Source organism: Cervus canadensis, chromosome 4 (genome assembly GCF_019320065.1).
Source record: "Cervus canadensis isolate Bull #8, Minnesota chromosome 4, ASM1932006v1, whole genome shotgun sequence".
Lineage (NCBI taxonomy): Eukaryota > Metazoa > Chordata > Mammalia > Artiodactyla > Cervidae > Cervus > Cervus canadensis.
The window spans coordinates 80481705-80507346 of NC_057389.1; the positions used below are offsets into that span (position 1 = coordinate 80481705).

A 25642-nucleotide genomic window follows, 5' to 3' on the forward strand; every position below is an offset into this window, starting at 1 on the left:
ATTCTATATTTACCTCTTGTCACAGGCAGGCTCAGGGTTCTGACTGAGGTCAAAGTAGAATGGTATACCTGACCCTCTGGTGATTTACACTGATATCAAAGAGGAATCTCATGTAGCATTATCTAAAATTAGATAACCAATTTCATAAGGTGGTAAGGAGTTCTACAATGCACGTAAGGATTTAAATATTTATTAGTTATTCATACATTTTTGAAGCTAGAAAAGAGATTTTTCAAAGCAAAAATCTATTTCAGGCACGCCTAAATATTTTCTAGGATGTTCCCACCAATCTCTGTCAACAGAGGCCTAGAAGATGAGCTAACTTTACCACTCACAATCAGCTTGCATCATTTTGGGCAAGAACCCGGCACATACAGTGATGCAACCAGACCCCGTGGCCACATCACTTGTGTTTGCTTCAATCAGAAGCCAACAGACCTCTTCCTGCCAAATGAAAACCACTCCCAGAATTTTCATTCCAGAGGGGAATCTGTGAGAGCTGTGCTTCCAATCCCTCTCCAACATGCTTCCCCTGGATCAGGAATAAAAATGTAGACTCTGTGCTTAAGCTGAGAAGGAATAAAGACTAAAAACACTGTTAAGGTACTTTTTTTCATTGAGCCTCCACACCACTCAGCTCACCTCTTGAAAGTTACAACCTGCCTGAAATAATCCTAGTTCAGAGCGTATTAATCTGCATTAATGACCTTTGAAAAGGTGAGTCTAGGAAGACCTTGAGATTCAAGCAGTGAAATGGTCTACACAGAATATATGGAACCCATGAGCCAGGGTACTTCTGTGAAGGACTCTGTGCTGGAAGTAAATGAATCCTCAGTGCTCTAAAGACAGATTCAAATTCAGTCATCTCGGCATGCCTCCATCAATTCATCCAAATAAGTGCCGGCACTCTGGGCTTGCATTCAGTTCTCAGTCTAGCATGAGGGGATGGCTTCTCTCATAATCCAAGGCTCCATCTTGGTCTGGCCCCTCCCAACAAGGTGTGGGGCAGATGCCAGAGAGCACTGCTTTTTTCCCCCCTAATCTTGTTAAAATTAGAATATGCAAATATATGCAAAATTAGGTACTTTCTGTGGTGAAAATTTCTACATATAAATATTAAATCTTCCTCATAAAAACGTTAGTCACTCAATCGTGTCCGACTCTTTAAGATCCCATGGATTGTAGTCCGCCAGGCTCCTCTGTCCATGGAATTCTCCAGGCAAGAATACAGGAGTGAGTTGCCATTCCCTTTTCCAGGGGATCTTCCCAACCCAGGGATCAAACCAGGGTCTCTTGTATTGCAGGCAGATTCTTTACCATCTGAGCCACTAGGGAAGCCCAGGTCTTCCTCACATGACCCCAAAAATAAAAGTAAAAAGCAACTGGATTCCCTAAGAGTATACTTTTCTCCTGTATCCATATACTACTTTACATGCAAAGATGAAGATAAATGAGATTTTAAGAGAATTCTTTTTTTTTTGAGAATTCATTTTTAACTGCTTACTCCTTGTTAGGAATTTCAAACACCAGGTATATCTTTTTCTATAACTGTACATAGCTGATTACTGCTTCCCATTTATACTTCTAAAATGTGAAGGCTACCATTATAATTGGTATTCAGAGGTCTGCTCATGTGCAAACCAAAGCAGTTCAATTAGTTTGCCCAACTGGGAAAGTGAGTTATATAGAAACAAATGGGAATGACAGATTAAAAGGCTATCCTTGTTAATACTTTTAAATTGGGCTAAAGTTAGTTATACCCTGTTGAGTTTTTCCATTTCTTAGGATGAACAATGCAGTGAGCATGGCGAGACACACTGCTTGGCCTCTAATCTTAGCTGTGACATTTCCTGTCTCATGTTCTACCATCAATAGTGACCTACTTGCTATACTATGTGACTTTCCAACTGGGTCTTTTAATGCTCACACATGGGAAACACAATTATTTTTATATTTAGCACAAAGTATAGCTGTGAAACATTTCAAATGATTTCTAGTTCAAGATATCCACACTAATCTTATTTGGTGGTAATCTTTTTTTGCTTTGTCATTTAGGAAAATAACAACAGTTATAACACATTAAAAATAAAGTTTTTGCCTTATTCTTAAATGTGAAAATACCACATTATGTCAGTATCTAATAAATTGAAAACTAATGAGCAGAAAGTAAAAGAATCCTATGTCCTAGTTACTTATCTTGTTTGAAGAACTGGACACAAATGGCTCTTGTTGGAAGTAACAAGAAACAATACTGCTGGTATTATTTAGGTTTGAAATTCTTAGAAGAGTGGAAATAACTTAATAATGATGATGAAACACTAGAAATGCAACAGAAGTATACAAAAAGAGCCACAGAATTTGCTAGGTAAAACTAAAAGTCACACAAAAAAATGCAAATTAAGATTACAAATACTGAGCAAGAAAGCCTTATAATACAACAGAAAATGTCTGACAGTAACTCAGGAAAGTTGATTTGCTAGGCAAAGTAAAACTGCCATGCATAGTTTTATAAATTAAGAAAAAAGCCATCATTGCAAATTTATGTAAGTGTGTATGTAACATAGCAAATGACTGTTCAAAATTTTACGTCTTGTCTTGTCAGCTTTGATCCACACACCCTAAAGAAATGAACAGAGGACCCAACACTCTAATGAGGAATACTTGTGCCATGTCACTTGTGAATAAGCAAGTTCCCAACACTCAACCAAGTCTCCAAAACACATGTCAGGAGTCTGCAGTACACCTTTTTAAAGTGAATTTCCCAAACTCTATAGCTATATCAATTCAAAAGCAGCTGCTTCTGTGAATCATAAAGGACATTTCAAAGCCCAGTGTTCACACGTGGAAAAGCCCATGTTCTACTTCGCCTCTGCCAAAGAAACCTCACTGCCTGCCCTCCCCGCCCTCCCCCCCCAACACATCCTTGGGAAATATTCCAGCAATGTGTGTGTACCCATTATGGATTCTTTCTCATTGCTACTGCTTTCGCTATACATTTTCTATAACCACATGCTGTTTCCCACCCACACAGCTTAGAAAGAAAGAAAGAAGCCTTTGTTGAGCCATGAAAGGGCCAATCTACTGTATATGAAAACTACCCGATCGAAGGCAGGCTCTCAAGGGTGTCTATAGACCATGCACCTGTCTAACTTTAGTAATGATGATACACTGACCCAGCTCCTTAATTACTGATCCCATTGTCACCTGGATCCTGATGGTTTCTTACCCAATCTCACCCCCAAATCTACGCAGGTTACAAAGTGAGGAAGAAAGGGGTCCCTGCCAGGATACACGCCAAGGAAGTGCAATGTGAGCAGCATCAAAACATTTTTCTCCTCGCTCCACCTGCCTTTTGACTTGTCTCTGGTACAGAACAAAACAAACTGAAAGAACTAGATTAAAAGTTACTCTCAACTGTAAATGCTGAAAAGCCAAAGAAAAGGGGATTCGGAGGAAGGCACTCTGTTTCATTTCTGTCAATCCCATCCAAGTTAATATGTGAGGTAAAGCTGTTTTTCAATTTGCACCTTCATAATTACCTCAGGATAATTAATAACACAGTTCTAAGAATAAATCATTTTAGTAGTTACATGAGTTCAAATGAAAAATTATGTGTAAGCAGAGAAAACAATTTTATGTGAATTTGCCACTCCAAATTATCATGCAATTATTATTCTCCCTGTTTACAACTCAGCCTTATATGTATACTTTCATTTTTAAGGGTTTATGCCCTAGAGCTTCCCTGGTAGCTCAGATGGTAAACAGTTTACCTGCAATGCAAGAGACCAGGGTTTGAGCCCTGGATCAGGAAGATCCTTTGGAGAAGGAAATAGCCATTTCCTTCCAGTACTTCCTTCCTTCCATTTCCTACCATACTCATTCCAGTACTCTTGCCTGGGAAATCCCATGCACAGAGGAGCCTGGTGGACTTCAGTCCAGGGGGTCACAAAGAACTGGACATGATCAAGAGGCTAACACTTTGCGTTTTCATGCCCTAAAATGAAAGGAGTTGGAGTCCATAAAACTAAAATCAATACAAAAACTAGAGTTAAGAGTATTACTCAGATTTCTGTCTTAGATTAAGCTCTTGAACTTTTATGTAATACTATTGTAATAGTAAATCTATCTTTTCTCCAAAAAACTATGATATCTATATTTTATTTTCCCTCAAAGACAGAAGGGGAAAAAAGTAGACTCTTTTAGTTCTCAAATTTTGCAGGAAAAAAACCTAAGGTGTACATACCTAGCTCACTGATGATTACTATCCTACCTTATTCTTAGCGTAGAAGATAAAAGACTGACCATGGATTCTTAGAGGTTAAGACTTCTAAACATTAATTCCTTCATTAACTTACTCCCCTGATCATTCTTTTTACATATACCACCTCTGCCGTCACGGAACTTAATTAATGGGGGAAACAGACAAAAACAAGCAGACAAGTTGGTTAATTACCTAATGTTGTTCAAGAACCATATTGGAAACAAAAATGGGACAGAAACAAGGAATTGAGTGGGCGCCTAAACAGATGAGATGGAAGAGTCCTGGGAGGTGCCTGCGATGAGAAGCCCTGAATGGAAAAGAGTTAGCTGTGTGAAAGAAGGACATGTGACCCAAGCAGAGGGAACAGCAGATCCAAAGGGTCCGAGGTGGGAGTGAGACTGGTTTATTAGACAGCAAGGAAGCTGGTGTGGTTGGAAAACTGAGTGAGGGCAAGAGGGTCAGTGGTGATGCCACAGAGATGGGTGGGACCCCGCAGGCTACAAGAGTCTTGAGACTGTCCTCCAAGGCAAAGGAAAGCCACAGAGCTGAAGGAGCATGAGCAGATGAACCTGAGTCTTGATCCAAGCTTGCCCACTATGTGGGATAAGCAACTTGCTGGCGTGTCTTAGATGCTATTAATAAATTTCTAATTTATAAAAGGCATTCAACACATAATGACCAGTCATCATTATTGTTAATGTTCTGACATGTAAATAAAGTTGTTAAAATTTTTTTCCATTCAAATAAGGCTATACTGTAAAATGATATATCAGAAATACAGAATTATTGAGAAATAAGCAAAAAAAATCTTTTTTATTCTGTAAAGATCATATTCTTATTGAGGACAAATAGACATAAATTAGTACATTCAAATTCATTAGGGCTTATTGTGGTTCTAATCAGAATAATTATTGATCTTGGCTCAGTTCTGTCCTTAATTAGTCTGCATTGTGGCTTTTCTCTCCTTGTCAACCTATAGCCTTGTCATTTTGTATCCAGAACTGTGTAGCAGTTCAGTGGTATCTGTCACCTACACAACAGTCATAAGGGCGAATTTCACAGCTATTTTTCAAGCCACTGAGTGCCGTGAAAGTGAAAGTGAAGTCGCTTAGTCGTCTCCGACTCTTAGCGACCCCACGGACTGTAGCCTACCAGGCTCCTCCCTCCATGAGATTTTCCAGGCAAGAGTACTGGAGTGGGTGATAATGGCCTGATAGCCTCTACTGCCCCCTCATTTCCACACACATACTTCTTTCTTACTAACAGAATCCTGATGTTGTCCTCTTGCAAGTGACTGATGTAGAGATGGGGCATAGAATCCTATTGTAATCAATGAGAAGAAAAGACAGGTCTTCTTGGATTCTTCTGGGTCATGTTTCCATGCTCTCCAAAAGAACCTGGAAGGGGGGATCAGTTTTCCATGCCGTAGATATTGTACTGCCTGCAATGACATGTCAGGACTACTGTTACCATCCTACAGAAGAAAAGGACCAGTCTTAGGTAAAATTTACGGTCCTGGAGGCCAACAGTGGCAGAAAGGTGAAAGAGATGAATAAAGCTTGTATCACTGTCTTTGTGTCACTGAGTCAACCAGTCCTGCCGCCTGACCTGCTTCTCACATGATATAATACACTGCCTTACCACGTAGGTCTGTTTGGGTCAGGGAATTCTGTTTTGTGTGGAAGGTCTCCAAGCACGTTATCTCCACATGGACATTTCCATTTGGAAACATCACTCCTTCCTTTGGCTCTGGGAAGGTCTGCAAATGGAACTAGGACTTCTGACTCCAGCCCAGTGAACTCCAGCCGTCGTGGATATGAGCTGATACAGCATTTTAATTTTGATGCAACACTGGGATAGTCACCTAGAAAAGCCCAAGGGGAAAACACCCTAGAAAGCACCACAGGAAGACAGTACTTGGGCATGTGTAGCTGGTACCAAATGGCCTGCCTCTGGCTTTCCCAATCTTTCAAAAACTTTGACTTTCATCTCCCACTTGCCTAGGACAACTGTTTTTTCCCCAAGACCCAAATAAAGCACAGCTCTCACTGGCTTCCCCACCCCCACCATAAGGCTGCAGATTGTGGACCCTTTTGTAATACAAGAATATGAGCAGAGAACATGCAGGATGAACACAGATCCCAATTCAAATTGTGGTGCTAGAGAGGACTCTTGAGTACCCCTCAGACCACAAGGAGATCAAACTAGTCAATCCTTAAGGAAATCAACCCTGAATATTCGTTGGGAGGACTGATGCTGGAGGTGAAGCTCCAATACTTTGGCCACCTGATACAGAGAGCTGACTCGCTAGAAAAGACCCTGATGCTGGGAAAGATTGAAGGCAAAAGAAGAAGCGGGTGGCAGAGGATGAGTTGGTTGGATAGCATCACCAACTCAATGGACATGAATCTGAGCAAACTCCAGGAGACGGTGGAGGACAGGAAAGTCTGGTGTGCTGCAGTTCATGGGGTCACAAAGAGTTGGACATGACTTAGTCACTTAGAGGAGGTGCATTATGGCAATTTGTAGGCAGGGGGGTTGTCCTGAAAAGGAAGGAGGAAATGCTATGGTCATGATAGGATCCTGCCTGTTTTTGTTTTAGCTGTGCAGGATTATTTTAAAATTGAAAATATTAAAGGCCCATAAAATAAAATATTCATCTTGGAAAAAAGGCCCAGATGATAACTAACTATGTAGGGAAGGGATACAGTGGGATTACGGCTTATGGAGGTGCTGGTGGGGGTTGGGAATGAAGTAAAACAAAGATTACATAAATGTCTACAATGATTCACAATAAGCAAAAAAGCAGTATGGCTTGAAACCAAAGTAACCATTCCAGTCTAATAAGCATTTTTCCTATGAGAAAATTATAGAATTATAAATTTAGCTCATAATGGAGAACAGAAAGGGTAATGCACACAGATTTCATAATGTTGCATAGTATTTGAGAAACATTACTTAGAAAATGGGGTGAACATTATAACTGGTGAAAATTTGCTAAAAGATTGTAATTAAAACAGAATAGTAAATGGTGCCTTAGCTCTCGAAAGGGTTGCTATCAGAATCCCACTTAATGTCTTCATTACTAATCTGCAGCGAAAATGGGAATTCATTCAACATAAGGACTAGGTTTAGCTGTGAGACATTGTCAGGGGCAGGAAAGTGGGGGAAAGATATCTTGAGGAGTTAGAAACAACACGTGTTAAGTAGGTCACGATAAACAATCTGAAACACCAAAAATAAAAATTAAATAAATGAAGGCGACAAAACTGAAACTTGCAGGCAACAATTTTGAAGGGAAAGAAAAAAGTGACAGTTATTGACATTAGCTATAAGGCAGCTGCTGCTGCTGCTACTAAGTCACTTCAGTCGTGTCTGACTCTGTGCGACCCCATAGACGGCAGCTCACCAGGCTCCCCTATCCCTGGGATTCTCCAGGCAAGAACACTGGAGTGGGTTGCCATTTCCTTCTCCATAAGGCAGTTACCCAGCCTCAAAAGAGAAACAGGCCGAGGTTTGTCACAACAACAAATTAAGGACTTAATAAAAGATGCATCAGTTCACATATCCTTTCTTTTAAAGAAATCATGGTGACCCTACCCCTCTTTTCCCTATTCTGAGTATGTCAGGTTTGGCTTCTGTGGAAAGCTTCATCTCTTTGGTTGTAATGAATATGTCTAGTGTTAATAGAGATGTGATCTTGTTTCTTAATGATAGAAAAAGTGAGCAGGAGGTGGTAAGAGTGATCAGGCAGGTGAGGGAGGGCGTCACTGGCAAGCATGGGTTAAGCTGCTGAAAAGTGAGGTTTTGTAAGGTTAATTACCTTTGCACTGTGGAAGGCTATAATATCCCAGCGAGGAGGAGCTGTGCTATTGTGATCTTTTTCTTAGCACTAGAAACACACACACACACACCGGAATGCTCTAGGAAATTCCTTTGAAAATGGTCAAAAATGCAGTTACTCCTGCAGGGAAAAGATGAATAGTAACACTGATTAGAAGAACTTTCATAACGTAGAGTTCTTACCTGAACAGAAGAGAAAGAAAATATTAAAGAAAGAAAAACATTATCGCAGGGTGGGGCTACAGGAGAGAGAGAAGTGGAAATTAGGAAAACTTAGAAGGTTAAGGATAAAAACTTGCGGAATGTGAGAACCTCTGTTGGGTAACACACTCACAAAGTGTAAGAGAAAGAAGACTGGCTCTTAGGGATGCTCAGAAGCAGATCTGAGAAAATGCCAAAGCCCTGCACACAGGGAGAACCTCCACTGACTGTGGGGAAGGGGATGACCTGCGTGTTGCACTCAGGTTTGCCTCAGCCCCCACCCCTCCACCCAAGCCTTCCTCAAGTCCTCCCAGGCCCCACTCCCGGGGGAAGCCCGCAGCCCCAGGGTATGCAGGGACGGGTGCTCCTGACACAAGATCCAAAAGAAACCAGTGGTTGAGTCCATGACTTAATCTAGGGTGGTCATCTTCTCTCTTGCCTTGAACATTGAAATAACTTTTAGATGTAATCACTCAATTTTCTAGTGATATTTTCTTGGCAGGTATGAGAAGAAAGCACCTATATTAAGAGAGGCTTAATCTCCCAGATGAGATGGAAAATAGGGGTCCTTGATCTCTTGCAGTCATTTAAAGCCCGTTAAGATCTAACATAAAAGGGCTATCCTAATGGCCCTGACCTCAGGCAGTTATGCTTAACTCAGCTGATCCATAAACTGCCTGGACACACAGTATGTATACCGCCTCAATAACCCAGCTCTGAGGTGAGAGCTGGCATTTATCTAAGTCCTCAGACTGTGTCATAAACCTGACTCCGTAAGGACGATGCTTCCTGAACAAAGGGTGCTTTATCAATGAAAAATATGCAAGTTAATTTCTGAAATAAAAATCTGCTGGAATTAAAAAAAAAAAAAAAAAGCTTAACTCAAAGGCCAAGTTCCCCCATTATGCTGGGCTTAGCATACTAGCATACTACTTATACTAGCAGCCTCTAGGCACAGCACCTCTAGTTCCTGCAAGACCCCTAAATCTCCTATGACCAAACCTAGGTAGTCACCTACACTGGATGGCAAAAGAGACCAAGCCATCTGAGACTTCAAACGATGCAAGCGTGAGGCTGTCCCTAGTCTCAAAGTGGGACCCATGAGTCAGCTGCTTTGTCAAGATATGCCAACAGGTATGGGAACATCAAAGGAACCAGGGGAGATGGCCTGGTTGGGGCAGTGGGTAGTTGGAGACATTCTTAAAGACACAACAGGGAGGTGGTAAGAGAAGAAGGCAAGGCAGGGATGGAGCAGAGAGACCCTGAGGATGCAATGGGCAGGCATGGATGACAGTTTTATGAATTTCTAAGACTGGGCTACAGCAGAAAGTTTGGGACTACAATTTAGTTATTACTATCATGCAGACTTTGGGTAAATAGCCTGTGCAAGTCCTTTTAAGGTCTTGCAGGTGTTCACCTATAATTCTTTATAGTCTCTAGTGCACCTAGCAACTATTTTTTGAATACCATCTCTTGAGAAGCTAGAAGATGTCAGGTGTGGTCCTTGCCCTTAATGGGCTCCCAGTCTGGAGGGAGGGATTACAGCAGGTAAGGGCTCTGCTGGTCGTATACAACCAGGCCAAAGAGGCGTATGGAAAAGGTTCCCAAAGGTGCTTATGCTTGAACTGCATTTTGAGTTGGCTAAGCTGAGACCAGGCGCTACCTGTGATAGACATTCAATTACTACTTGCTAATTTGTTTCTGTTCATTTTGGTTTGTGAGGACTGCCTGGAAGATTGTTCAAGGACTAGGAGATAGTTCTTATCGCCATTGTTTTTAATACTGTGAATCAAAAAGATAAACCTATCCGGTTTAGTGTCTATGGGTATAATCTGAAAATTACTACACCTTATCTTTGGCTGAGGTGAGGAGTGCACTTGTAATTTTTCTAATTACAAGACGTCTTCTCATTATACTTATTTCATAGCAAAAAGTTTTAAAAGCTTTTGAAAAGATCACATTTTGTTCACTTGAAATATGTGTGTATATTTTAGCATAAAATATACTTGGCAGCTGCTAACATAATTGGGTGGCTACGCCTTGCAAAAACTTGATTTCTTTTTAATCAAATTTTTAGAATCATACTGGGTTTCCTGCCAGTGCTGCAATAGTGAGCAATAAATACATCATTAGCTCAATGGTGGTTGGACGATAGATTACTCAAAAGATAGTTCCAGCCAAGAAGAACAAGCCCAGAAGTCTCATTGTGCAAAGATTAATAAAATACTGTTTAAAACATAGATCCTGAGTTAATACAGCAGGGAAGAAAACACTGCAAAATAGAACAGAACAGCCTTGGGTTTATAATGTAGGGATATTGATCATGGATTTTCCAAAGTATTTTAGAACAGCCATACTACCATAAATGCCTCTGATTAGACTCAGAGATGAGAAGGAAAACATTATAAAAAAGAAAAGAAACTAACCATGGGAAGGCTTGTGCTGTAATAAATTATTTAAAGCAAGCAGGGCTAGTGGGTTGTGAAGACAATATAAAACAGAATCAATGCCCCCAAGAAACCCCAAACCATCAGCACCTCTATAAATTTCTTACCATCCTATCTGGCATTTTACTGGAGGTATTTCTTTCCCACCCTTCTTTTCATCCCATCCCAACTGTGACCCTTCACTTCTCTGCCAATTCTTTTCTCAGAGCTTAACATTTGTTTTTCTTCTCTAACCCAGGATGCTGTATTCAGTTATATTTCTCAGCTTGTATCACAAGAGTATATGTAAGGACACAGATGAGTGAATCTGTCACTTTATTTGTCTGGATCTTAAATTTCCCATGGAAACTCTATGCTGGGAATATTTAATAAGATACTTGTAAAACATGACTTTCATATTATCCTTTTTAGTTTTTCTTTTTTCTTAATATTGTTATAGTTAATCCACAAAGTTAAAGCTAGAGTAGAACTTCCATAGTTCAATGACCATTCTATTATTAGAAGATATTACTGAATCCAAAAACCAAAGTGAAGGTAGGAACTTAAAGGGGCATTACGGAAGAGAAAAAGTCAAAATGGCAAAGGTTTAAGTATTAGGAGATGTTAAAAAGGCAGATTGATTTGAAAAGTAAATTTTTTATATGTAGATTTCACCATGGGAATAAGGATATGGAAAGAAAAGTCAAAAAGTTGAATTTGTCAAATTTTTTTTGCCAAAAAATTTTGCTAAAAGCGTGTCATGGGCAACCCCCCCCCTCCCCCCGCCAAAAAAAAATTGTGAGAACTGTTGCTTAGAACCTTGCAATGACCTATGGCCAGTTTCAAGAAAAGTAGCATTCTACTGTAGTTTTTTAACTAGGCATAAATCAATACCATTGTAGAACCAGGGGCTGTGATTATACCTTAGGCTTTGGACATTTTCTAGGTCCATCCAATCACACAGAAGCTGGACAAGTTCTTTTTGCCAGCTTAACATTATTAGCCATACAACATGACTCAATAGGCAACATACAGTTCTAAAATATTAAGTCTCCCAAATTCTACATACAGGCTTTGCTGCATTTGGGTTCTGTGACCTTTTGCAAATTATTTGCCATTCTGGGTCAAACCTAGATGGTTAAGGTCAGGATCATTGAATTATTATCATATTAATGTATGGTGTGTGGCTGGTTAGCTTTAGAAAGAAAATTGTTCCAAGGTAACATGCAATATAAAAAATTTGAAGAGGTGAAAAAAAAAACTTAGATGATATGAATGACTAAGCATGACTATCATCTCATCACAAAGTTACATAAAAACAATTCCAATACAAGACCAACTTCTCAGTTATTGGTGTCATCTTTGGATGTGAAAGAAAAAAATCTAAATAAGGTTGGCTCTTGGTATCTGGGGATGAGGAACCCTCGAATGAGGAACCCGTGGATATGGAATGCCGACTGAACTATGCTACTTTATATAAGGGGTTTGAGCATCCTCAGATTTGGTATCTGCAGGGGTGGGAGTCCTGAAACCAATCCCATGAGGATACTGATGGATGACTATATTATTATTCTTTTGTGGCTGCTGTTTGCTCATCTGTAACAAAGTGGGGAAAAAAATCCTTGCACACAAAGGATTGTTAAGGTAAGCAACCTATAAACATGCCTGCCAAGTGTTCCTCAGAACATAAATTGCTCCATAAAAGTACCAGTAACGATCCGGTGGCCTGGAAGAATCCAAGTTCAGTGTTCTAGCCTATACAGGTCCTTTTGTCAGCAGTGAAATAAATATTCTGGGCACATCTGACCTCAGAGAAGTCACCTGGTTATTTAGGTACTTGGAGGGCAGGAAGAGGGAAGGGCAGCAACTTCCAACAGATCTTTTCTCTTTTAAACTTTACCTAGGAGTGTTAAACACTGAGAACTATGCCAGTTTGAAAGGGAAGAACAGAATCTGAAGGTATCAAACTACATATAAAAAAGCTAATTGACACTGATTAATACATCAAAATCACACTGATTTTTTTTAACAACTGCTTTTTAAAAAGTTAACTTATTTATTTATATGGCTTTGTCGGGCCTTAGCTGCAACATGCAGGATCTCTGTTGAATCATGCGGTGTCTTTCACTGCAGTGTACAGAGTGCACGGACTTCAGTAGTTGTGGCCCACAGGCTTCGTGCTCCATGGCATTTGGAATCTGAGTTCCCCAACCAGGGACTGAACTTGCATCCTTTGCCCCGTGGGCTTCCCAGGTGGCGCTAGTGGCAAAGAACCCACCTGTCCGTGCAGAATACTTAAGAGATGCAGGTTCGATCCCTGGGTTGGGAAGATCCCCTGGAGAAGGAAATGGCAACCCACTCCAGTATTCTTGCCTGGAGAATTCCATGGACAAAGGGGGCTGGCAGGCTACAGTCCATAGGGTCACAAAGAGTCAGACTTAGCACGCACACACACTTGCGTTGCAGGACATATCCTTTACCACTGGGCCACAAGGGAGGTCCACACACTGATTTGAAAGGAGAGGTGGCAGTCAGTTCTCAATCCTTCTCCCTGTGATCTGAGAAAGTCTGTGTACATGGTTAATTGGATACCTCAAAATGCTGAAGATGACTTTCTGAAACCGAGACTCCCTGAGCCTCTGGCTTGTGGCCTGGGACACTCTCCTGACCAACAGGCAGACCAGCTACAGTTTCCTAAGGAGATCTCTGACCTCAGACAAGTCTGCTGTAGCCCCACTGAGGTTCCAGCTCCAAGCTTGGAGCGAGTCAAAGGTGGCTCTTAAGAACTGGAAGTCTTGTACCCTCCAGGGAGAAATGCCCAACAATGTGAGTTAGGACTCGTAAGGTTACCCCAGAGCACCCTAGGAATCCAGTGGACCTGGAGGAGGGAAGGGATCCAGCTGGGGTGAGGTCTCAAACTATCTTGCTTCCCAAGACAGACTTCCTTAGAATTGGGGCTAACCGGAACTAAGGAGTCCCCAGACACTTCTGAACATAGAACAAAAGGTACCCTTGTTGAGGACACAAGAGTTTACCTATAAATTTACCTATAAATTTCACACGGCTAGTAAATGCCACCTGGAAATTTTGGAACAATTATTTATTGAATCAACTCACAGACTGTAATTGTTCTTTTATATTATAAATGCCGTTGCAGTGTTTCTCAAAATATTGTGAGAGGATCCCTGACATCAGAGTAACTTGTGGGTGCTTGTTAAAGATGTAGATTCCTAAGCCCCACCCCAGATTCCTGAATCTAACCCTGGAGACTGAAGTCCAGCCCATGAACTGAATTTTTAAGGAGAAGCCCAATTGACTCAGGTGACCCATATCAAGACAGGAGAATTATTGTGTATACACAGTCCATCAGAAGTGTATGGATTAGGGGTTAGGATATTTTCCCCCTAATGTTTAAGTACCATAAAAATGAAAACAATGTTTATGATAAGTTCTTAAGAACCAAGCCAGTATTTTCTACCCATGTATAATAAGCACCATTATTAAAATGTGATTACGAGCAAAAAATTATTGGGTAAAATATCAACCCTGCTTCTCAAAAACACTGCCTTTATTTTGTCACCAAAAGTAATTATGCCATTAAAGGAATTTATAGTTTTTTTAAGTATCAGTCACTTGGCTGCAGGAACTTAATAAGCTGTTCCACTCCTCCTATAGCTATTTAGTCATCAAAAGTTTAGTGATAAGGCTTTTTTTATTATTATTATTTTAAAGTATAAATTGTGAACCACTGCACCTAGTGATTAGGCTGAATATGAATTTATATCCGAGTGATACATTCTTAAAAATATGTTTCATTAGAATTACTAAGGCAGTCAGAGCTAGTAGATTAAATAGCCTCTATAGTAATGTTCTGTTTACTTCTATTAAGATTTTTTGGGGGGGAGTGCAAAACAATTCAGTTTTAATTCATTCTCTTAGGAGCAAAAGGAAACAGTTTCTGATATACATGCTACTGCAAAGCAGTAAACCAGTGTTGCATGGTTATGTGACAAGCTCCACATTTCTTTTCTAGAGGGATTTTTTTTTCTTCTTTATATACTCCTCCTTTCCAAACCATGCCTATAATTATTTCACAAAATACAGTTTGCCATTTCTGAAGAATCAAGCACTCCTTCTCCCCCTCACCAAAAATCACATGTTCAGGCTGAACTGTGAATGAAAATGGGCCTGAGAGGAGGCTTTGTTTGTAGCCTGTTGTTTCTACTAAGGGTTGCCCCCTACCCATGTTCCACCCTAGAGCTCCCAGGGAAGTATACATACTATGTTTTAACAGATGGGCCGGCTGGCGGCTGCTGGGCTATAAAACAGGAACTGGGAATCTGCTTGGAGTGGTATTGAATTGAATGCTCATAAAGTTCATGGACATACACTGACCCAGACAGACTAGGCAGATCCAGACATGCTTACACACACACACTCAACATACACCCCACAGATCAGAAAACGTTCAAGGCAGTTTCCCCTTCCATATCTCTTTCATTTGCTTATCAGTTATACACACACACATATAAATACACACATATATGGCACATCTACATATGCATGGATAGCTATATATCTCAATGTTTTTATATATTCTCAAGGATCAAAATATCCTCCAATCCTGTCCCTAAGTCTCTACCTAGTACTCTCAATAAGCTCTCTCTCATTCATGTTAAATAAGAATTACAAGAAGATAATTAATTCTATTTAGTCCACACATAATATAAATCACATATATGTAACCACCCTCAAAAACAAAACAAAAACAGCTGCTTTTACCCCTTATCAACCAGAAGGAAAAAAAAATCTATCCCAGACTGAGTCACAGACATTAAGTGTCAGGTTTAACCTTGAATCCTCTGTTGTCAGTTCCTGTCACAACTTCATCACTTAAACATACAGGAGCTCAAACACCAACCGACCAGCCTGGTGGTCGTTTTCACAGTCTTTTGGATTCCCCGGGGCCTCCCAGCATTGGGACAGACAGCAGCTACCCCCGGTCCTAACGAAGTCCTTCGGGCACACCTTGCATAAGGATGTAGAGGTCCGAGCACCTCATGAGGGATGTGGATTCAAGTGCTAATGGGAAGTAATTACAAAGTTTTATATCCGCGCTGTCAATTCCTTTCAATAACGGCAAAGCACTAAAGCCGCTGCTACGGAACCTGGCTGGTACTTAAGTTCTCTGAGCCCTAAAGACCCACCGCGAGCCGGATGATCGCTGGCATCAGGCACAGGGCTACTTCTTCCCGCCGACTCCGGCGCGTGTTAATTTTTCAGGAACCCATCTTCAAGCATCTAGGAACTACTGTCCGCATGCCACTTGACACGAAGACAGCCCCTAGCGCGCGTGTCACCGCTGTAGAGGGCCAGGGGACGCGTCCTCGGACCCCATCTAATGATGGCAATTACAACACACCAAGTTTTCGCTGACGCAGAGCCGCGTCCTAGGACGCTTTGAAACAAGAAGTTCGGGAGTGGGGGGTGCTGGCAAGGAGAGAATACCGCCAAGCCCTAACCTCCCAACAAGCCGATACGCTCGCACCGACAGATCGACGCGCGCCAGGACGCGTCCAGTACCCCGCCGTCCCCCAGTCGCCGAACGACGCAAGGGGAGCCGCTCTCCTAGCGCGCGGCCACTCACCCTCGTAGCCGAGTCCCGATCGCAAACCGACGCCCCTGCTGCGAGTCCTGAATCCCAAGTTGCCCCGAACCGGCGACAGCTCTCGCCCTGGCCGACCGGGGCACATTAGCTCCGGCAGGCACCTTGGAGGGAGCACGACAAGCCCGATGGTAGCCCCGGCTCAGCAGCTGCCCGGAGCGCGCCGACAATTCACGGACCTGCTCTGGGAATGAGGCGGACAGCAGTGTAGAGGCAACCCGGCTCCGGAGGGAGGCGGGGCCAGGAGGTGGGCGGGGCGGAGCCAACCCGGGGCCAGCCCCGCAGGGCGGGGCGCCCTGCCAACCGTGACTGGCGGTGCCTGCAGCCAATCGCAACTGCGTCAGGGCCCGGGGCGGCCGCGGGCGTTGCTGAGCGCCTGGCTCCGCCCCGCCGCCGCCGTCCAATCGCCCGCAGCTGAGGGCTGGCTGGGCTACGCGCCCGCGGCGGGGAAATTGGCAAAGGTGTGGAGCCTAGACTGCGGGCTGGCGCTGTGGGGGCGGCTGCGGCTGGACCCCGACGCGTCGCAAGGGAAGTGGTGGCCCCGGAGGGCTCCTGTGGGCCTGGGGCCGCCTGGAACCACCTTGAGTCGGCGCGCTGTGGAGCAGGAAGCCCGAGCGTCCCGTGGGCCGAGACTGGGTCGACACCGTCCACCCCTGGCGCCCGCAGGAGGTGCGGAACTTGGCGTTCCCGAAGGGGGTCAGCTGGAGGAAACAAACCCAAAGATGATGAAGGCCGGGCTAGATCACGGAGCCGCCGGTGGACATCCGGGACGGGAACTGCGAGCTCCGGGTTTTCTGAAAAGGTTCTGACTAAGGTCTGATGTTATCTCCGAAATAAATCTCCAACTCCGCCAACCCCGCGGAGAGTTCACGACACCGTCCCTCTTCACCCCGACCCTCCACACTACCGGCAGCAGGCGCCCTGGCACCTGCACAGGGCCCCGGGGCGAAAGGAAGGCTTGGGGCGCTCGATAGTGGGGCTGTCTGGCGGAATGACCTCCGCAGAGGTGGCTCCCCCTGCCGCTGTCCCTGGGGTCTGCTGGATGGACCAGGACCGTCCCATCTTGGCGAGCAGGAACGGCGCAGAACAGGCCCCGCCTGTCTCAGACTGCGCGCTCTTGCCCCCTCTCCTTCGGAAGTCCCAGGTCCTAGTTAGACACCGTTGTAGTGCCTGGACTCGGGGGCATTCTGAGCTCGCTGGGTCAATCCGTGGCTGAGTGGCCTCGAAGGAAGGCTTTGTGGGCTCTGCCCTCCCTGGACAGCCACATCACTGTCGCTCATTTTCTCGGCCGATCAGCTCCTCAGCCGGGTTTTAAGTCCTTGCCTTGACTGCGGCACACCTACATACAGAGCTGGGGGTGTCAAGAGTCACAAAGCAGAGCTGGGTGCTACTTTCCAGTCTGAGGCCTACAATGTTAGCAAGCCCTTGACTGTAAGCTGTTCGTGGGGAGCAGCCTCCGTATGCCTTCCACAGGTAGACACCCAACCCATGTTAGTGAAATGAAGATGTGCATGGCAGGACGGGGGTCAAGCTCCCTGGCACCCTGACACTCACCTCCATCACTGACTGTTGTCTCCCACACATCTGGGTTCGATCCCTGGGTTGGGAAGATCCCCTGAAGAAGGGACTAGCTACCCACTCCAATATTCTGGCCTGGAGAATTCTGTGGACTTACAGTTCTTGGGGTCACAAAGAGTCCGACAGGAATGAGTAACTTTCACTGGCCCCCATAAGGACTTGCATCATAAGTAGCCCACCTCTCAAGAGCAGGTTCTAATGAGGGTCATTGGCAAGGAAGGAAGGAAAAGGCCTGTGGCTGAAAAGCAGTGAAACGGCCCCTCTAGCAGGGAAGGCTGCAACTCTGAGTGGAGCTATGTGCTTGGACTGAGTTTTAAATTGTGTCACCTCATCTCCCCATCTCAGTGGGGAAAGCAGGCTGTCGGGGGGGGGGGGGCGGGCAAGAAAATCAGGGTCTGGACAGTCCTTAGGAGGCCCTGAAAGATCGATTGTGCTAAGTCACTTCAGTCATGTCTGACTCTTTGTAACCCCATGGAATGTAACCTGCCAGGCTTCTCTGTCCATGGGATTCTCCAGGCAAGAATACTGGAGTGGGTTGCCATTTCCTTCTCCAGGGGATCTTCCCAACCCAGGGATCGAACCCGTGTGTCTTATGTCTCCTGCATTGGCAGGCAGGTTCTTTACCACTAGGCACCTCCTGGGAAGCCCTGAAATATAGACTAGTCATGCAGAACTTGTGCATATTTAAGCCCTTCCTCACTGGTGGCTCAGACAGTAAAGAATTCGCCTGCAGTGCAGGAGACCTGGGTTTGATCCTTGGGTTGGGAAGATTCCCCTGGAGAAGGGAATGGCTACCCATCCCAGTGTACTGACCTGGAGGATTTCATGGACAGAGGAGCCTGGCAGGCTACAGTCCATGTGGTAACAAAGAGTGGGACACGACTGAGCAACTTTCACTTTTCCACTTTCATCTAATGAACCAAAAGACTGGTACAGGCAAGGAAGACCATTCCATCCAGTTCCAACAGTTGTTTAGTGTGCTGTGGAGAATGGCCTTTTCCCACAAGGAATTAGATGTAGACCATGTGAATGGAATCTATACTAGGTCTGTCTATACTGAGGTCAGGATGGGAGATACAGGAAAAATGTCTTTCCTTGGATGTTTTTTTCAACTCCTGGATGACTGGAGAAAAAGTTTTCTACCAGTGTTTATCATACCCTGTGAAGGTTTTGCACAGATGCTAATAATTATTTTTTTTAAAAATCACCTTGGTAATAGGAGCCAAACATTGGCTGTTGACTACACTTGATACAGTATTTATGTTAGATGATGAAAAAAGGAAATAGGAAATGTTTTTTCATGAAATAAGTTAACAACAAGTAACTTCCATGTCCCAGTTTCCAAGGTTTTCTGTTTGTTTGTTTCACAGAGACCTTCCCGTCCATGAATTTGTAGACAAGCAACTGGTCTTGTTTTCCCTTATAGGATGGATGACATTGGAAGAGGTAGAGCATGTCTAGATTGCATTCATATTTCCACGCCATGTTCTGTGATAATTGGTACTTGACAGGAGCTTATCACTCAGGCACAGACTTACTTCACTTGTTGCCAGTCCCCCTAATGATCTCTTGAGTTGGGGTCATCCCCATTCTATTAATACAAAGGAAAAGTAAACCTATTACTTGCCTAAGAACTCATTATGGTCCTATTTGTATGAAACAAACAAAACAAAACCGTGGAAATCTGAACTTGGAAATCTCTTGTTTAGTTCTTCCTGTTTCACCAAAAAGAAATATTCTCTCTCTCAAAAGAATGAGGAAGTTTATGGAATGGCTTGGAAGACTGAGAAGGGAAGAATGAGAAGATTGAGGTGGGACCATGGAAGCAGGTCTGGTCCCTTTGTGGATGGTGAGCAAATTTGCCTTCAGGCACTCTCACCCACCTCTGACATAAAGAATATTTTGGGACCTCCTAAATTTCAATAGGGTGTGACTGATAGGAGCGCTGGGTTCTAGTCTGAGTGACTACTGTGGCGAGTGCTCCTGGCAGTCACTTAACCTCTGTTTACCCTTGCTTCCTTGATTGTAAAACAGCAGTGGCTGAATCCACTGTATTTATCTCCTTGAGGCGGACACCATGCCCATGGTGACACTGTAAATGTACCAGCTGCTGAAAAGGAGAACAGAACAATGTTGAAATGGGAAAATAGTGTGGTCTGAACAGTTCCCTTTTACACTTGCAATTTCTATTCATTTTAATCTTGTTGGATTACTGTTCTTCCATCCTGCAAATGGAAATGAGGGCAAAGGGCCCTCACAGTCCTTATTCTTTGATTACTAAATGTTTTGAAAGTTTTACTTAGTGAATAGTATTTTCCCCCTTTCCCATGTCTACCACCTCTTTCAGCATATATTCAACTTAGAAACTTAGAATTTGAACAGGTTGAGCAAAGAAATGCAGTCAGAAGTAGCAGATTCTAATACCAGCTAGGCTATGAGTTCATTCTGAGACCTTAGGCAAACCATTAATGTTCCCCATACCTTGGTTTCCCATCTATGAAACTACAGTGATACTTCTGATTAATATCACAAAGGTAGGAAAGATAACAAATGATAAGGCACTTTGAAATATTAATTGTAGTGTAGACTGCAAAATATCATGTAGATATTTTTGGCAAACTGAAGTATGGTGTTAGTTTGTACACCACAACTAGGAGATATTTTTGTAATGCAGAGTATTCTGGTACAGTATCTGTGGTCAGGGTAATACCACCTAAAAAACAATGATGTCTCATTGCATTTAAATGACAGTGCTGCTGTTCCATATGAGGGTGTATTGCCACAGACCCAACTAAGTAAAAATGTGATAGCAGAAATGGGTGGGGAAGGGAAAAGCCTCTATTCCACAGAAACGTGGGATTTGCTCATACATACCCCAGAAGAAAAACTACATTGAAGTGCACTGGGAAGACCCAGAGGAATTGGGTGGAGAGGGAGGAGGGAGGGGGGATCGGGATGGGGAATACATGTAAATCTATGGCTGATTCATATCAATGTATGACAAAACCCACTGAAAAAAAATAAAATAAAAAAATAATAATTTTGAAGAAACTATTCAAATAAAAGTTTTAACAATGAAAAAAAAAACCAAACAAACAAAAAAACTACATTGAACTTTTAAAAAAATGAATGCCACTGAGTGAGCACAAGTCTGATGAAAGACAAGAATGATTATGGAAACATGGCCTGACATAAAAATTAGACAAATTGGTCTAGAAAAAATAGTCCTAATTTAAACATTTCATAACAAAATGAGTAAAACCGAGGAATTAGACTTTGGGGAAGGGAGGACCATGTGTTCAGGAAGGAAAAATGGACTCCCAACATACGTAAAATTTAAGAGCAGTGAGGCTAGAAACAGGACAAAGAATATGGGCTCTGGAAATACCATAGACTGAGGGTTGGATTTTCTTTCCACTGCTTCCTCACTTTGAGACCTTGGATAAGTAATAGTCTCTTGGAGCCAGATGGAGTGGGGTTGGAAGGTGATAAGGTTTTTCTTACTGGTTTGTTATGAGTCTCAAACTCTGAGCGCAGGGCCAGGCTGATTAGTGGGCCCTCTTGTTGTCCAGTCACTAAGTTGTGTCTGACTCTTTGTGACCTCATGGACTCTAGGATGCCAGGCTCCTCTGTCCTCCACTATCTCCCAGAGTCTGCTCAAATTCATGTCAGTTGAGTCGATAATACTATCTAACCGTCTCATCCTCTGCCAGCCCCCTTCTCCTTTTGCCTTCATTCTTTCCAGCATCAGAGTCTTTCCCAATGAGTTGGCTCTTTACATCAGGTAGCAAAAATACTGGAGTTTCAGCTTCAGCATCAGTGCTTCCAATGAATATTCAGGGTTGATGATGTTCCGGTTGATATTAAGCTATAACAAATCTAGATAGCATATTACAAAGCAGAGACATCACTTTGCTGACAAAGGTGCTTATAGTCAGAACTATGGTTTTTCCAGTAGTCAGGTATGGATGTGAGAGTTGGACCATAAAGAAGGCTGAGTGCCAAAGAATTGATGCTTTCAAACTGTGGTGCTGGAGAAGACTCTTGAGAGTCCCTTGGACTGCAAGGAGATCAAACCAGTGGGTCCTCTACCAATAATAATAACTAATATTTATTGAGCAACACTCAGTGCTGTGCACTGTTCTGAGCCTTTTCATCTAATGACTTCACTTAATCCTTGCAACTACCTTATGATGTCACTGCCATCTCTTCCTCAGTTTCTGTCTATGTAGAAGGACTATTCTAGGAATAGTATCCTGCTATGCAGTAATAGTCAAAATCTTCTTTTTATAGGTACTGGAGATATTCCAAAAAATTTATTTTTATATAGGCAACCTCTTTCTTGAACATACTAAGAAAGAAAATAACATTTAAAGCTACCATTGTCTTGCTTTCATGTGGAGTGGGCTAATACCACCTTTCCTGGTATCTAGAAAATGAGGCTACCATGAATACTCTGCGGCACATATGTTATAGCAAAGCAAATGAGGGATTCAGAGTTTAGCACAGAAAGGGCCATAGAAAACAAGTGCTTCAAAACTCCAAATCAATTTCCAGGTCTTGGTTTGTAAGCTCCTAAAAGATTTGGGCTTCTCAACTGTGTGCTCATCATCTGGGTTTTGGTTTAATGGAAGTTAGCTCCCTTGAGGCAACAATGTTGGAATCATAACTGGCTAGCCAAAGAAGGAAAAAAATGGATGATCCCTTAAAAATGAATTCTCTCATTAGTTATTATGAATACCCCAAATTATGAAAAATTCACAGATAAGTATGCCAGGGAAAAGTAGCCGTGAGCTATAATACACACAATCATTTATTACCCAAGAGAATTTAGGTGATAATGTGGATGGTATTGCATCTGTGAAATTCTGGAACTCACAAAGGATTCCAAGATATAAAGCCAAATAAAACATAATACAGAGGGAAACGATTTTGATTATGCAACATTTATATATAGCATTTCATTTCACATTTTCAAATTGCTTTTCAGTCATTGGTTTATTCTTCACAGCACACCTGGGGAGTACTTCCATGCTGTTATCCGATGTTCACAGCTGAGGCAGCTGAGACTCAAAAGAGGCAAAGCATTTTGTCCAAGAACACAACAGGGGCAGGGTGACAAATCACACATCCATTCAATCACGGGTCTATTCAGCACCTACTCTTGGCAAGGCACCACGGTCTGTGGTGTACAGAGGTGGGTATTGTATACAAGGCCCCGGCATTGCAGGAGCTTGCGATCTGCTGGAGCAATAAGTGGTTGGTGGATTATGTCTTCCGGAACGATCTAGACGGCAAGGATCAGGGTTTAGAGGAGGACGAGGTGAGTCTCCCAAGATTCCAGGAGATAATGGGATTTGAGACCCTTGAAAGATGGGTAGAATTTTGGAAAATAGAGGCTGAGAGTGATGGGAATGACAGAGAGACACAAAGATGGGCAAATTCAAGATGTATTAGAGAATGTTTGACTGCAGCAGGGCAGTGGAGGAAAAAGGGCTGGAGAGTGGAAAGGAACAGATTTTCCAGGGTGCTGAATTCCCAGTTAAATATAAAGATTTTAGTTTGTGGGTGATGGGGACTGGACTCATCTATGACTTCTCCCATTCACTCGTTATTCTAACATGTACTGGGTGCTATTATTTTGTGCTTAGTCTCCAGATATTTTCCCCATACATCAGCTTTTCTAAACTTCATAGCATTCCAGGAAGATACAAGTTATTATTCTTCCTTAAGTGGATGAAAAAATGTTCATGTAGGTAATGACAGATGAGGAATTTGAAAGGAGCACTCTTCACTTCCTCATGGGTATGTACTTATGGGAAGAATAAGGGCAGGTTCCGGACAATGTACTCAAGATAGCCAGCTAATAGTATGCCCCTCTGTCTAGCTCATTGTCTTTCTAGAAACAAAAATACATAGGAGAGAAATAAAGTTAATTTCTTAACATGTAAGTTATTCTATCTATAAAGTTAGCTCCAGGTTAAAAAAAGACAAACAGTGTTTCCTCTTATTTTCTCTGCCCTACAATTAACAACGAATGCCTGAATTTTTATAACTTTAGTCTTGTAAGTGTCTTTAATATATTTTGACTTCGACTTATTGTTTCTACTAAACCAGAATCTCTTTCTGGAGTTGGTCAATTTGATCTAATTCCTTCCCCTTAGCCCGTAACCTAACCCATTTATCTTAGTGCCCTGTAAGGTCTCCATTTCAGCTTGAATTTTGCCCATCAAGAAATAAGCTTTTTTCTCTCCAGATACAGGCTACTAATTAGCATTTTTACTGTTTAATTATCAGGACTAAAACACAGGTGAGAGAAGAATGACTGTTAACCCAAAAATATTTAGAAAGGAAACAGATTGCTTACTTAAGTCTTTCTATAAAGGAATAAAGCAGTGTTCTAAGGAGTTGGGTGGATGTTTAGGTGACATAAAAATTAAAAGTGAAAACTTTTAACATGGTGATTTTTTTTTTTTAAATCAATTTGGTTTTGTGGGAGAGTTTTCTTCAAAAATGCCTAATCATGATCAGTCAGGGAAGTCTTCGTTTAGGTCAAATATCTACCACAAATGATAGGCCAGTTTTAACTTTCTGCCTGAAAACAAATGGGAACCACTAAAATGGGACATTTTAAAATTCTAGATGCAATACACAACATTCTCCTATTTCTCAACCCTCTGGTGCCTTGTTTGCTTTGCCCAGATTGTATTATATGACCCAACTCATTGATTCATGAGTAAATGGTTGAGTGTTTCTTCATGTTTGGTGTGTGTGTTTAAGAAGTTGAAAGAAAGTAAAGCTAACAGGTAAGAATGATTAAATTACATCTCAGATCTTAAGATTGTAAGGATCCCCTGTGAAAGATATGGAAAACAAGCACTAGACCAGAAAATTGTAGCTGGTTTCTTCTATCTTAAAATGCATGACTTTTCCCTCTGATGTCAAGGAAAGCAGTGGGCTGAGGTGTGGTGGCCTGTGTTTCACTGAGGAACACGATGAAACTAAATCACAGCATCTCGACTTCTAGATCTACAAAACAGGGATGCTTACCTTGAGATGTGGAGGAAACAGGACTTTGAAAGACTCAGATGAAATCAGACAGCTTATTGTAACCATTTGCATCTCTTTACAGAGGAAAAATCCACAGCGTGTATATCTGGGGATTTTTCCATGTTGATGGAAGAAAGTGTTCAGAGTACCAAGTGAATCCCATTGAAGGTATGTATTAGCATTAATTTCTCCTAACTTTTGAAATGAAGCCTACATGGCTCTTTCTTCCCTTAAGATGTTCAGCAAAAATGCTGAGACTCTCCAGGCTTATTGGGGTAGACACATGCTGGAATTAACCTTATTTAAAAAACAATAACTATGCATAATAGATAATTTCCCCAACCAACAGGCTTCCTGTACAGAGGCTCTTCACAAGAGCTTCTGAATTCTAGTGAAGTCTAATGGGGTATCGCAGGTAGGAAAATGTGTGAGAAGCTGAATGACATTTCAACCTGATGTCTGCTGGTGAAGGCCAGTCCAGAAGTCCCCAAGAAACCAGTATGTCAGCTGACCAAACCTTAAGAGTCTCTGTGGGGAGGATGTTGGTCTTGTCCTGACTCAAGGATCCAAGGTCATTGAGTTGTAGCAACCCTGTAAACCTCTCAAGGAACTCTTGGT

At 42.5% G+C, this 25642-nt stretch overlaps 1 protein-coding gene across 1 annotated transcript in view; it reads right to left on the reverse strand.

Annotated features, from left to right (window-relative positions):
* Positions 1-16500, reverse strand: part of MARCHF3 (membrane associated ring-CH-type finger 3) — a 145441-nt gene extending 128941 nt beyond the window's left edge. Inside the window, exon 1 of the mRNA XM_043465944.1 lies at positions 16379-16500. The gene's annotated coding sequence lies outside the window, so the exon portion shown is untranslated. The remainder of the gene's footprint in view (positions 1-16378) is intronic.
* Positions 16501-25642: the final 9142 nt, after the last annotated feature.